General features: G+C 39.4%; 1 protein-coding gene across 2 annotated transcripts in view; it reads left to right on the top strand.

The window, feature by feature from the left end:
- Positions 1 to 14,290, top strand: part of BMPR1B (bone morphogenetic protein receptor type 1B) — a 252,010-nt gene that overhangs the window by 82,053 nt on the left and 155,667 nt on the right. For both annotated transcript variants that reach the window (XM_082759776.1, XM_082759775.1), the window contains exon 3: positions 11,862 to 11,921. The gene's annotated coding sequence lies outside the window, so the exon portion shown is untranslated. The remainder of the gene's footprint in view (positions 1 to 11,861; positions 11,922 to 14,290) is intronic.

The following is a 14,290-nucleotide window of genomic DNA, read 5'->3' as shown; positions in this document are numbered from 1 at the left end:
TAGCCAGAATAGTCTAAAGACACAAAGAAGGAATGCTTGTAGGCAGAGGTAATGTATTTTCAGGCTCATCTTTTCCAGTTATCAGTGGACATAACTTAGATTGTGCCAGTTGCCCTTTAGATACCTATTCCCGCAAGTGTGCTTGAAAGATCATTTCTTATTTTTCAAGAGTATTGGCTTGTCTAATGCAAGATAGAACTGCTCCTGACAGGTCTGTCTCCTGGCATGCAATCGTCATTCTTTCTCCTCTTGCACTCGTGCATAGCTTTAGTAACACTTGCAAAATAAGCAGGCTCTGAGTCAGAGCTGAATCTGACCAAATTTTATTTATAACAATCTCAGATCATTCTGTTCACATTCAACCACAAGATACGAAATTGCCTACTTGCCCCTCTGATACCCCTATTTATGTCATTGTTCTGTGTCATCCAACAGTTACTGTACACAAGATTTTTAAACATCCTGGTTTTGTTTCCAAAACAAACTCAGGACGTTTTGTAAAGGCAATCTTTGGGCTCATAATTTTTATGCTGTGTTTATAAATGGAATTTTGCACTCTTGTTAACACAGATACAACTGAAGTCTGTTCGTGGCTGCTCAGTGAGCTGCTGTAAAGCAACCAGCCCCTGCATCATCACACACTGAGACTCTCTGGGTCCTGAAGAATACAAACATTGCCTGTGCTTGCTGTCTTGGGACAGGCTTTTAAAGAATAAACTTGGACCTAAGCAGCACCTAGGTAGAGTTGGAACCTGAAGGTCAGCCATTGGTTTCTGTGGACGCATGTCTGACTCCTCATCCTCTATCTAGTCCAACCATTTCATCCTAAAACTGAACGCTGAAGGCATCTGACTTCTGATTTAACTCCTTGAGATTAATAGTTGGGTAAAAGTAAATGTATGTGGAGAAGCAAACCCTTTTATATAGCTTCCAATCTTGCTTTTCCTCAATAGTGTGGGAAATGTAGATCACTTGCAAAAGAGATCCCAAACTCAGTGGCTTCTTCACTTAACACTCTCTTCTTACTCATGGGAATCCTCAGTGGGGGGGGGGTCTGCCTGTTTATTCAGAGGGTGTCTCTCCTTATCTTGTTGGAATTTGTCCTCACCTGGTGAAAATGATTCTTTTATTTTATTCACTTCTAAACTCCTCCATCAAGCAATCCTCCAAGCAGTCCCAGCAGCTGACCCAAGTCTTCTGAGAGTAAACTGTGCTGCCACAGTATTTCTTTGCAATGCTTTGTCTCTGTCTGTCTCTTGCCAGGTGCCAAAAGATCAAATTCCTGATTTGCAAGCACCAAGTAACACAAAGTAATTTAGAAACTTGGTGGCTATCAGTGTCTTAGGAGATGGAAATTATTAACAAGTTTTGTTTTATCCTGAAATGAAACAAAGCTCACCTAGATATAAGTTTTCCAACTACTGAAAACAGCAACAGTCAATTTGGAGAGAGATAAAGGTTTCACATCTTTAAACACTTCTTGGTGTCTTTTCCTTTTGCCAGCATGGCACTTTGACAGCCCTATTTTTGTCAGTGCTAAAATTCTCTGTGTTAGAGATTTTGCTTTCTGATATAGCTTAAGGAAACCTTTGAAGTAAGGTACATTAGCATATAAAGTCTGGCACTCGAGGGTTGCACATGGGCCAGGGTAATAAACGTTTGTTCAGGTGCCCTGTATTGGAAATTGAGCGTTTTCTGTCTTATCACAATACATTAACTATTGTGCTATGTTTTTCTTAAAATGCTTGTCATATTTTTTCCAACCTGGGCTTAAATTTTCTAGATTCTGATCCCCTCAAAATATAAGTCTTGAAAGTTTTTTTCATGTTGCCTGCTTTGAGTCAGATTGAAAGTGTTCCTTGTGTGCATGTAAATGTCTCCCTCCTTTGGGGGATTCCTCCCTGACTGGCAGACGAAGTGGAAATGGATCAGTCATCTGTCACTTATGATGTTAGATACAGCGACCTTTATCTCCTGCAGATTCCGATTAAAATACTTGCTCCTGTTGCACGGCAAGCATCTGCATTTGGTAGCTGGTATCTAAGTGCCATTTCTGTGGGGCTGCCCATATAGCTTGGACCTGGGGAGTGAATCTGAAGAGCTCTAAATATTGCAAATTTACCGTGTGTTGATGAATTGTGCAGTTGCTCTGCACATTATAAACTCGATATGTAGAATTTTTTGGATTAGTGACACATACATAAGCCATCTGTTCAGTGACTGTGCATTAAGTAAGGTGTAAGAGCCATTCTCCAGGACTCTTGCACTGTCATGCACAAATGGCCAAGAGTCTTTTCTGTCTGGAAAAAAAAAAAAATCAGCTTTGGAAAAAGAACACATTTACACTAGCTGAAATTTGTGATAACTTTATTTTTTGTAAGCAGGAAGAAGGTGATGATGTATGCAAACAGAAGTTTAAAAGGTATATTTTTTTATAGAGGTTTACTGGGGACAGATCATACTGTTTTCCTACATTTTTTGTGGTTTTATATAGAGTTTGCTTTGAGTTTGTAATTAGATTAAATTGTTTACAAAAATAACCCAAGCATGTTCGATAAAAGGAGATTGGAGGATGCACTCACGTATCAGAGGGATCCTAACTTTTGCTTTTCATGGCTCTGCTGCATTGAAGTTCTCATTTGCAATATTGCATTAATGTAGGGGTTTGGAGTCAAGTACAAGAGGAGTGGATGACAGCTTGCTTTGGCTGTAAAGCTGCACACTCATATTTCTGGCAGTAGGAAAAAAGGGCTGATTAGGAGAATCTATTTCCTGTATGCTCAAATATAAACCAGATACTCAGTCATGAAAAAGTCATTCACTGGTTTCCAAAGGCTCTTTTTTTGCCAATGTGAAATGGTATTTCCAGTGGAAAACTGGGTGATGTGTTAGTCCCCTCGCACACACAACAAGGATCAAGAAGAGGTGATTGTATTAATCCCTTTCTTCCTTCCTCTGTGGATTCTGATTGTTTCTGGCTTTAAACAGAGGATTCCCTTATGACCACATTAGTGTTTTTAATCTTTCAAAGCAGGAGTGAAAGTGCAATAACTGAACGTGAACATCAAAAACACTTCACTTTAAGCAGTGTTTCAGATGCTCCACTTTTCATATTATTTTCAGGAATGAAAATCTAATCTGTTATAGTGGGTGACGCAAATTCTAACTTTTGATCGCTGCACATTTTTATGGCCATGCCTTTGATTATTTACATTGCCGTTCATACTTAGATATGAGAGATCGGCTTCTTTCCAGATCCAGTGTATACGGGCTTCTTTCTGGTGTTCCTCTTCTCTTGGCCTGCTCAGAGCTGCTGCTTTTTCTTTGGGCTGTTCAGGTGGCATGGCTCTGAGTAGCTAGGGGATGAACTTTGGTAGTCAGGCAAAAAATAGATTCTGGGTGATCATCAAATACACTGTGATAGTCGCACTCAGCCACTTCTGTTGTGCCAGTGAATTAAATAATGGGGTTTTGGATGACATGATAAGGAAAGTGTCATAAGAACAGGCTCTGGTTTTAAGGAGGTTTCCTGAAGCAGAAGCATCTTGATGTTTCTGGTGGTCCTACAGCCTTTTCTCTAAGCTGGGGATCCAGAAATAGAAGCAAAGAAAGAGCTGGAAGTGCTCTGCTTGGTAAGCGTGGGCAGGGCTGCTGTTTTCATCCCAATACATGCTTCTGCAGTGCTTTTCAGAGTGGACTCGTGCCTTCCCTTCTGTCTGGAAATAAATGAATATTCTGCACTACAGATGACAGTTGCAGAAATCTGGAGAGCTTCTGCTGAAAGAGAGAGGGCATTACGTTTGTATGTAATGGAAGAAAGGAGAGGTAGGTAGAGACACTTGGAAAGTACTAGTTGTGCTCAGTTCTGGTCCCTCAGTCTTGTACAGATCCCTTTGAGACAGCTGTGGGCCACCTTCCACCTAGAAGGAGCTCTGATTGTCTTTTAAGAGTAATTCTTTAAGGTCCAGCAACAATCATAGAAGCAGAGAAAGAAGAAGGCTGATTTTGTCTGTTCTAAACCTACTTGCCTGGCCTTCTATGGTTTAGCATAAGAAAGAAAAAAGAAAAAGCATTCTGTTATCATTATATTGATGTTTATTGTGTAGATTGTGACTTGAATATGCAAGCTTTCTTATGGAGAGCAGCGATGCAGAAACGTGTGGTTGGTTTTGGAGCTGCTTACACTGCTGTTACGTGACGGCTGCTGAAACTTCTTCAAACGCAGGCCCGCTGTTTCCATTAAAGGATTTTATGGGACTCCCCACACATCATATCTTACGCAGCTTACCGTATTGGCTCTTAAAAGGGGCTTTGAGTACAATGCCAGGGCCCCCCAGGCGCTGCTTTACGGGACTGCTGGTGGGCTGGGCAGCCCTGCGCTGAGCCGCCCGCCTTCGCCTGCACTGAGAAGCTTGTCTGCTGCCTTGAAACATGGCTGCCTTGCTGAGTTCAGCCTGAAGCATCCCAAAGGGTCCTACACTCTTGTTGCCGAGGTGTTTGCTAGTCAAAGGCAGTGTCTGCATGAAGGTTTTTAATGTAGGTCCTTGAAATGAAAACAAAAGCTTCATCAGCAAGGTAGATTCTGTTTCTTTTGGTATTTCTGGCATAAAACTAATTCGCGTTTTTTGTTTCCCGGAGTTGGTAAAATGCCACAAATTTGAACGTTTTGCAAGGAAATTTGACATGCTGTGCATATGTAGACTTGTATATGAGTGCCCCTGGATGAGACTCAGAAACTCCTTACTGCTCCTGGACAATTACATGTGGAATAACATGCTCACAGCACTTTTGCCATTATCTTGAGAGCAAGATGAATGCTTCAGCGGGTGGGAGCAAGCAGCAGCCTTGTCTCTGCCTCCTGCTTCTGCTGGCACTGTCTTTGGGATAGGACAAACTGCTTCCTGGCTGTGCAGTGGTAGCATCTCGAACTGCAGAGTCCTCTAGCAGCTTTAGCATGGTCCAGCTCCGCTGAAGGAAGGGTGTCCTTCTCCGAAGGAGAAAGGCTTCTTGCTCAGAGACATGTTGGGACAGAACGCAGCTTGGCCAGGTTTTCTGCTGCCCACGTAGTCACTCACATGTCAGTGTGCACAGATGAAAAGAGCGTGTAACACAAGTGTCTTAGTGTCTTACGGTGTACTAATTTTAATGGCGATTAAAGGATGCACCAGCAAGTGAATGAGGCGCTTGAAGGACAACATGGTTAATCTATTTAGCACTGAAAGTCTGAATAATACACGTTTTTGTTTTGGAGACTCAGTTTCAAGATACAAGGGGAATAAAGTTAAACAGTATATAAATGCACAGCATGTTTTTCCTTGATAAATGCAGAGTTAAAATTCAGCTGCTTACTAAAGCCCTCCTAAAGACACGATCACTGAAGAAACAAACAGCAGATAAGCTTTTAATGTAATGATAAACTATTCTGCTTCTTTCTTTTTAAAGTAATGAAACACCCCAGAGATTATATGCCCGTTAAAAACAAATAAACAACAAAAAACATGCGAAAGAGCCTCCCATGAATCCTTTATTAATGGAGAAAAAGCCAGTCAAGACTCAGCAGTTTGATTTAAATAGCTTGCCTGTAGCTAATCAGTTGATAGCTGTCTCTGCTTTTTGGTTTGTGCATGCCTTTCAGATAGTAGCATACTGCAGTGAGCTTCAAGACATAATTTCCCAGGGTGATTCAAAGGCTGAAAATACTTGAGTGAGTCTCAGAGCATGGTGTCTGTAGCCAAAGTTATCAAAACCATTATGTTCAGGAAAGAGCCCAGAGAGGGAGATGTAAAAGTCTGTCCCATGTTGTTTGATTATAAAATTGACAGCTCTGTGTTTGTGTCCTTTCTGTTTATGGATGTTGCTGGAGCCTGACATCTTATAGCTCTGTCGTCTGAATTTTCCCTCTCCTTGAAAGGCTCTCCTGTCCTTTGCCAAATAGTCGCCTTCCCTGCGCTGCATGACAGTGCTGGTGACGTGCTCGCCCAGTCCCAGTTGCGTTGGCAGTTCAGGCCCAGGTTATTCCTGCTGCAGAATCTCTGCAGGCAAAGCAGCTCCATGGGTCTTCCTGCAGCGTGCCTTGGGGCATTGCCTGCCAAGCCTCTGAAATAGGAGCGTGCTTCCCTGGGTTTAACCAGAATACAAAGCTCCAGGCATTTTCAAGTAAGTGTGATCCTGCTTATTTTCAAGCGACCAGGTGTATCTGTTTAATTGAAACAGTTTTATAGATTAATTCAGATTTTTTGTAATGATTCTTGATGTGAGCTCAAATTTTATGTTCACAGCCAAATATGTTCAGGTTTCATGTAGCAAATTTATGGAGGCAAAAAATGCGATTATGTACTTCAGGGTATTCCTCTTTAGTTTCTTTGGGGGAAAAAACCACACAGTTGAACAGTTAATAAAAGTTTTATGATACAACTCTATTATGATATTTGAGTCATTAATTTCACTTCATAGTGTTCAGTTTGCTTGGCTGTTCGTTTATTGATCTCCCTTCTTTCAGTAGGAGCAGCAATGGTTATAGACATTCATTTCCAAAAAAGATCTGTGTTAGGAGGTAACCCCCTGCTCTCCTCCCCCTCCTCTCTCCCCCCCCCCCAACCAAAAAAAAAAAAAAAAAAATTCCAAAAACTAGTATCTGAATAGAAAATTTGAGCAGCTGAAAATCACAGTGATTTATAGGGTACATATGTATGCAGTGTTTTTCTGGGGAGGCAGAGAGGTGGTGATTTGGTATGGGTCCTGAAAAGAATCCTAAAACTGTTGGGTGTAAGTACTATTCTTTGAAATTAATCCTATTCTCAAAAATCAAGAAAACTTTGCATTATACAGGCTCTAAGCATTCTTCCTGTCCCACATTGGTCTTTATAGTCCAAATGTCCTTCTTAAGGGACAGAGACCAAACCTTTTACTTCAGCAGTAGAGCAGTTTCTCGAGCAGATGGTCCTCAAAAGGTGACAGATCCTGCTCGTGTCGTATCATCAAATGCTGTGTCCAGCAGGGGTGGGAGGTATTAGCTGCTACTTGGGGTTGTGTTTCAGTGGACAGGTGGAAGTAATGATGGCAATGAGAATGTCTTTGATGCAGTATTTAGCATGTGCTCTTTTCCTGAAGTGGGAGGATCAAACAACAGGAAGAAGTTTCCTCACTTGTAATACGAAGCCTGGTTTCTCAGCCAGCTTTCTGTCCAAAAATCTGCCTCTCTTTTTCTCAGGGAGGAATAAGCTGGTGATTTCCCTGCTGTCCATGACTTCCCTGTTGGTTTTGCTCCTCTGTGCAAGCAAAAGATAGGAAGTGCAGCTGGATCCAGGTCAACTCCTACCTCTCCTGTGTAGTTAACAGCTTGGCTGTGCTAGGGGGAAGCAAAGTAAGTCCCTGAGTCAGGGAAGCCTGGCTGTGGACCAGGGTCTGTTACATATTTGGTTTATTGCCCCCACGAGTGATGTGCTTCAAGACCCTGGCAGCTGCCATGATGAATATAAACCAGATCCTACCAGATATTTTGTTGAACATAGCTGTCAGAGATAGCAGAAATGAAACTTACTGTTCACGTGGGTCTTTGGTGGCTTTCAGTGTCTCAGCTAATATCGAACAAAGAGCACTTACACGATCCTTTTTAATTTTGGTGGCTAATACACAGCTTTGAAAGGGGTAGTGATTGCTTGTAGTTAAACCTCACCTAAGAGATTGAGAAGGTAAGCACTGGAAAGTGAGGACATCCTACTGGTCAAGTATCTATTGCTGCAACTGATTTGTAATCTGTTGTCTCGTGGTATACGTGCTCTTTACTGTAAACCTAAAACATAACTAAGTCACAAAAGGAGGTGATAGAAAATACAGATGCTATAAACTAAAGGAAAATATTACATTTGGAACCATATTTTTAATTTCTTTTGTGTTTCTTGTGACTCAGAAAACTGAAAACAATGGTGGAGGATGTGGGAAATGGACTCAAGTTTTGCATGTGTAGATGAGCTAACGTTTGCCGTTACATGGAGCTGTGAATGTAGGCTGCTCATGTTTTTTGTATTAAAACTGTTAGGCTACATTTTGGTTTGTAATTCAGCAGTAACACAGCATGTATATATGGTACGTTCAGAATAACAAGGGTCAGCTTCTGCATCTTCATTGTTTTAAAGGCATCTGTTAATTAGTCTGAAACATCTTGTTAAAATGTATTCGAGGTCAGCACTCCACAGGGAGCTGCTGATGTTACTGTATTACTTCTCTCAACTTTCTTGCTTGATTTGAAAGAAGAGAGCCCGGCCACCTCCCAGTGGCACCCGGCGTACCAGTTACTTGCTTCTGTGCATCAGGGAATCGTGCAGCAGCTGCTGGCAGACAGTGACTTGGCCTGTTAAACCATTCATGCAGTTGCTGGTGGCTTGCTTATGAAATCCTTGTCATCCAGGATGATGTACACAGATGTCTTGTGAAAGCTGAAGTATATCAAACCACCAGAGTAGTGGTTAGGCAGTGTTTATGAATGTGACTGCTATAATGCTTGTAATTATGCTGAATGTAGTATTAGGTATGGGTATTTATAATGAGCTAATATAAAGATAAAAGCAAAACAAAACACAAAACTATGTTTTAAAAGTTTATTCTAGAGATATATTTGGTCAATTTTCCATAGACGTATGGGAAATCATACTGCATCGGTGTTCCTCTATTACAAAAAGGAAAGAGCAAGGATAAAGAAATTCCTCTTTCATTTATTTAGATAGGTTTCATATTAGTGGGTAGAAAGGAGAAGACTAAATATACTAAAATATTTTAAAATATTTGTTAATACTTAAAGCTAGACCGCAAGCCAGACTTCAGTTAACACAAGCACTGTTGTGTGTGATCTCTTAATTTATGTGGGTGACAAACTCAAAGGTGAGATGACCCAGATCTGATTGCGATCTTGTATGAGCGTAAAGCAGATGGGCAGCGGCAGCTCCATGGGCAGCCACTATGACGTTGTCAGCCCGAGATCGGAATTGTAGAAATTTACATATTCTAGATAAGAAGGTGAAACTTTATATTTCACGTTTCTAATTTTGAAGGAACTGTAAAGGAAACCATGTCTTAGCTGGATTTCTACCTGTCCTCAGTTTCCTACCATCTCCTTTTCTTGTACTCTGAAGGATGCAAAAAAGCTAAGTTAGGGCATAAGTTAAGGCCATGTGGTGCTTCAGAAAAGGGGCTCTCTCTGAACAGTACATCTGCTAATGGGGGCATACAACTGGGTCTCTGCAATAAATATACCACGGGGAATCTCTGGTTGTCTTCAGACAGTGAAAAAACTGCCAGCATCTCTGGGGACAGTGCCTCTTGTTACGGAGAGTTTTCCTCTGTTTGGGGTAGGCAATAAATGTACTAGTCTGATGATGAATTTTTGGCTCCCTTGACTTTTTGAACTTTGTGGGATATAAAATTGAATTTCACACGTTCTTTTTATTTAAGGCTACATGAAAGCAAAAACAAAGGAAAGACCACCAACCCAGTAGGTTTTGTTTAGAGTCTCTGCATGTGTTGTGAACGTTTGGCTTGTGAAGAGCTTCATGCAGAAAATAACACCCTAAAAGAAAAAAGGGTCTTAACCCATTGCATTTGAGCAAAGGCTATCCTCAACCTCAAGTCATGAAGTACTAGATTTTTGTTTCCAAACTGGAGGTGCCTTCTGAATGACGAATCAGAAAAATCAATGTAGTCAGAATAAATAATAGAAATGTTGCTGGGAGGTGTAAGGCAAGGTTGCAATGCAACAGGACTTTAAAATTACACAGACTTGAAAAAGGAGATAAGATAATGCCATTGCAGCAGATTTGAGAATTGAGTTAGGCACCAGATTAAAACTATACAAGAAGCAATCATAATCAAATAAACTCTAGGCTTCTGTTTCCCAGATATGAATATAATGAAATAGTTTCTTACTTTCATTAGGAAAGTAAATATTTTTTCTCAAAAACTTCTGTGATTTATTCACATTGTATTTTTTGTTTGTTTGTTTGTTTTTGAGGGGGGAAAGTTAAGATATTTATTTTTGTAAATGTCTCTGTAGAAATGCTTTCATGGCCTATAGAAACAAAAATATTTTTTGAGTTCCAAGTTGAAATTCTTGCAGCAGGAGGGCACCGAAGAAATAATTTTTGTTTTTTCTCAGGTCAATTGTTTTTCCCCCCTACTTTTATACTGTGACACTCCATTGCATGTATGAAATGTTCAAATTTCCATATAAACTGTGTTTTTATTTCAAATGGTTAAATTTTGGGTTTGGACTGACTGAAAGCATTAAATCACCTAGATGTATGAAAGTAAGTTTAAAATATTACTCAGCAGATTACTTGGTAACCTCACGTACATCTTCCAGTTTCACCAGAGGTAGCAAAATTACACTAAAGGAATTTGACCTGGAGGCCACCTCCCATTTCATTTTTTTTTTTTTTTATTATTTTAAATTTATATTTATTTTGGTTTGTATTGAATAGGGAGCAGAAACAGAACAGGTCAGGGTGACTGGCTTTCCTCCCAGCCCTCCCACACCAACATGTACCTCTGGGACAGAGATCCCCTCTCTGAAAATGAGACTTGGACAAAGTGCAAATCCTTCATTTCCTGAAATCTCCTTGTTTAGACCAACAAACATGCAGGTCAGCAGGGAGGTTGCAGAACCGAAATTGAACACCGGCTCCGTTTCTCTTGATCAATGAAGTGCAATTTGAAGCTCACGCTTGTATAACCAGTTTGGAGAACTGTCACTGGGAACAAAGCCTGGTCACCGGTTCCTGGAGATATTTGAGCAGCAAAAAGCTGTTCCTCTGTGTGTTCAGCTGAGTGTTGCTGTTTGGGGAGGCCAGGTGTTAATTTGGAGTAACAGTTAAGGCAGCAAATTCTCCTAGAATAGAAGCAGCATGTGCCGTCACTATGTCGCTAACTCGATTAAAATAAATAAATAAATATGTAAAATTTGAGGTCTGCAGATGCTTACTGTCTCACAACAAATCAATTCTTGGTCTCTAAGAGTAAGGGAGTCTCTAGAAAATCAGGTCAGCAAAGAGTCCTCAGTGAACAATAATTGAAAAACTTTATTCAGGAATGGCCCCAAATACAGATAAAGAGCAGCAGCTGTAACTGGCTGCGATACCTAGTTGTATTTTCAGACACGAAAGACTAAATTTATACCCTTTTCCCTCACTGGGATAGTGCAGATCTGCATGTTGTCTTGACTTGAATGCCTTTGCAATATCACTGCTGTTTTTTGGATGGGAAGCTTTTCGGTTCTTTTTTTTTTTTTTTGGTTGGTAGAAACTGGTGCTAATACTGCTTTGTTTAGCTGCATTTCAGGATGCTAATTAACAATTAGGCTTCACTGAGTGTTCTCTGGGATGTAATCAGATCTGTATTTTAAGCAAACATTTTTGTTTGTTTTTACTGAAGCGCTTGTTAGAAGTTAATGGGAGTTGAGTGCATCTGGGCCCAATCACGGATTTCTTCCCAAAGTGCCTAATTCAATTGATTGGGTTGTTTAATAACAAGAAATACAATGTCAGCAGGATCTTAATTATTTAATCTAACCACAACATGATCATTACGAGTAATGTGTAGAAGTAGATCAAAACTCTTACATCTATCTCCAAGTCTGAGCAGAAACACTGGAAAAGGAAGAGAGGTACCTCTTGTTAGTGTGTGTATATGTGATATTGTACAATTGTTGCCAAAGAATTACTGCTTGGCATAAGTCTCCATAAAAGACGTGCTACAGCATGATAATAGCTAAAATTTTAGCTGTCAGTTTGCTCAAGTGTGATTGAATTACAATGCTCAAGTTAAAAGCACAATATTAAATGTAATTGATATGTCTTTCTGCTCTATTGTAGATTGCACCATTGTACTTGAGCTGCAGGGCAAGAAGATTTCTTGAAAATTGAGTTCCTCAGGTACGAACTGAATTATTTCTTTTTGTTTCTTTGAAGTCTATGGTTGTTAAAAAAGCACCAGCATGTAGTAAACACAGGACAGTTACTGTTTATCAGCTACGCTTTGGAAAGCTAAAGAAAAAACACCTGAGATGTTGAAGGTGATGCAGGCCGTAGTAAAACAGGTCACTTGAGAAAGACACAGCTATATGCTTTTCAATGATTTTACTATTTGGAGTGCTTGGTACCTAGCATGTATTTCAAGCAAGGAATGGTGAAGAGTTGTTTTGATTTAAAATAAATAAATAAATAAATAAATAAATAAATAAATAAAAAGGATCCAGCTGAGAAAGTGTCTCAAGGGAATAGGCAGCACTCTGACACCAGTTTTTAGCAGCATGACTCTTGCAGGTTGTTTGTCATGGTCCTTCTCTTATTTTCAGAGAGACCTTGATAGACCAAAACTTCATGTTCAGGAAATGTCCTTAGTCCCCTTCAGGTTATTTCTAAATAATAGCATGCCCAGTAAGTTAAGTTGTCGTTTGACTTATCTCTCCCCTGGGATAAACAAGCAGTAGCTCGGCAGAGCAAAAAATCAGCAGCTCTTTGTTTAAACAGTCTGTTAAAACTCCTGCCATGAGCATAAGAAAAAGGATTTGGGGCTGTTCAGGAGGATTGCTGAAAGATTAAATAATTACTCTCTTCATTACGGGAGCAGCAATTTGTTGGAGATGGCTCTGTAAAGCCATATACTCACAGCTGACATAAAACGTAAGCCTTTCTTACCTTTTCACATCATGGGCTGGGGGTTGTGTGTATTTTACTTCTAAGGCAGACTGGTACGATGCCAATAAGCAGTTCACACATTTCTAAATAAAAGAGAGAAATCCACTAATATGATAACCATTTAAGAAACATGAAACTAGCCTTTAAGTTATAGACTGTCAATCTAGTTTTCCAACTGAATGAAAACTTTCTGAGCTGCTCGATGTATGGAGCCTTTGCCATCCTTTCAGTTTATTCTGTTTGTAAACATCTATCTCATCTTAGAACTTATAAACAAAATACAGAAAGTTCTTGAAATTGGATAATGAAAACCTTTCCATACACAGATAACTCTTCCTGACCCTGCAATATTCTGTTACCTTGCCTGAGTGTCATAAAGAGCCTGAAATTGAGAAATTGTGTTGAAACTCCTTTGGGCTTGCATTCTTGGAACATTTCCTAGAGCAATTTCACGACTTAATTTGCATTTGGTGTTGGAGAATTTATAAGACTCTGGTGCTTTGTTACTTGTGCCTAGGTTTTGAAAGGAGAAAGAATGGATGCCTGTTAAGTTTAAAATAAAATTGTAGCCTTTTCTTATAAAAATGGATATTACCATTGAAGTGCCAGTAAGTTTGTGGAGGTATTTAGAACATTCAGTTATCTCTTATCTTCTAAAGTTTGAGCTAAACAAATAAATTAAATATAAACTTTTCCATTTTTATCCTCATTTATTTTGAAACCTGGTCTACAAAAATTTAAGACCATTACAATTCCATTCATTTTCTGTTTTTCCAAATCTTTGTCTTGCCATGCCTCTGGAAAACGATTTTCTTGTTTAGATGTTCAAGCACTTTTAAAACTGATTTTAGAAATAGTGCCTTTTCCAATACTTTTTTTTTTTTTTTTTTTTTTTTTTTTTTTTAATGCTGTTTGTTTTGAGTAATTCTAAGGTTAGCAATCTATTTACTGAGTGTAATTGCATGATAGTAAATGCTGGGCCTGTTTCTCTGCTATTCTTGTTTACAGTTTGTCTGCCTGAATGTGATAAAAATGAGTACAAAAGTAATAGTACCAATTTAATTGCATGGCTGTAGACATCGCAAGTGGTTGTATATCTGCATAGATATGAATGGCTTTACCGTTCACACTGAAGACCTTCTGAAAGCTGAGTTATGCGTCTGGAAAAAGGCTTATGTTGAACATCTTACATTGTGTGATAAATGATTTCAATCATTTTAGAAACAAAATGCACTACTAAGTTGTACACAGAAAGTACTACGAGTAAATACAAGAATTGCCTAGAAAAAGTATGTAATATTCCTTACTTTCAGCATTGTACTTGCATATGACACAAGAATTTTGAACTGGCATATTTTAAGTTTCTACCTGTAAAACACTATAGAAGATTGTCCACTCTTTTGGCAATAACATTTTAACATTTGACCATTTATAACTGAAGTCAAGCTGAGGTTTCAGTGACTACTTAAATTTTGAATGCCCTCCCAATGTGATGGTTGAAGTAACTCCAACGGAGCTCCAGCACCAGTACAGCTGGTGTCTGCTACTGCTTTGCGAATACAGGGAACTGTTGTACTTCAATGGCTCTGTATAAATATTTTATT

The sequence above is a fragment of the Aythya marila genome (assembly GCF_965140915.1).
Source record: "Aythya marila genome assembly, chromosome: 4".
NCBI classification, from domain to species: Eukaryota; Metazoa; Chordata; class Aves; order Anseriformes; family Anatidae; genus Aythya; species Aythya marila.
Note: the sequence above shows the minus strand (reverse complement) of the source record. Positions and strands in the feature narration are given on the sequence as shown.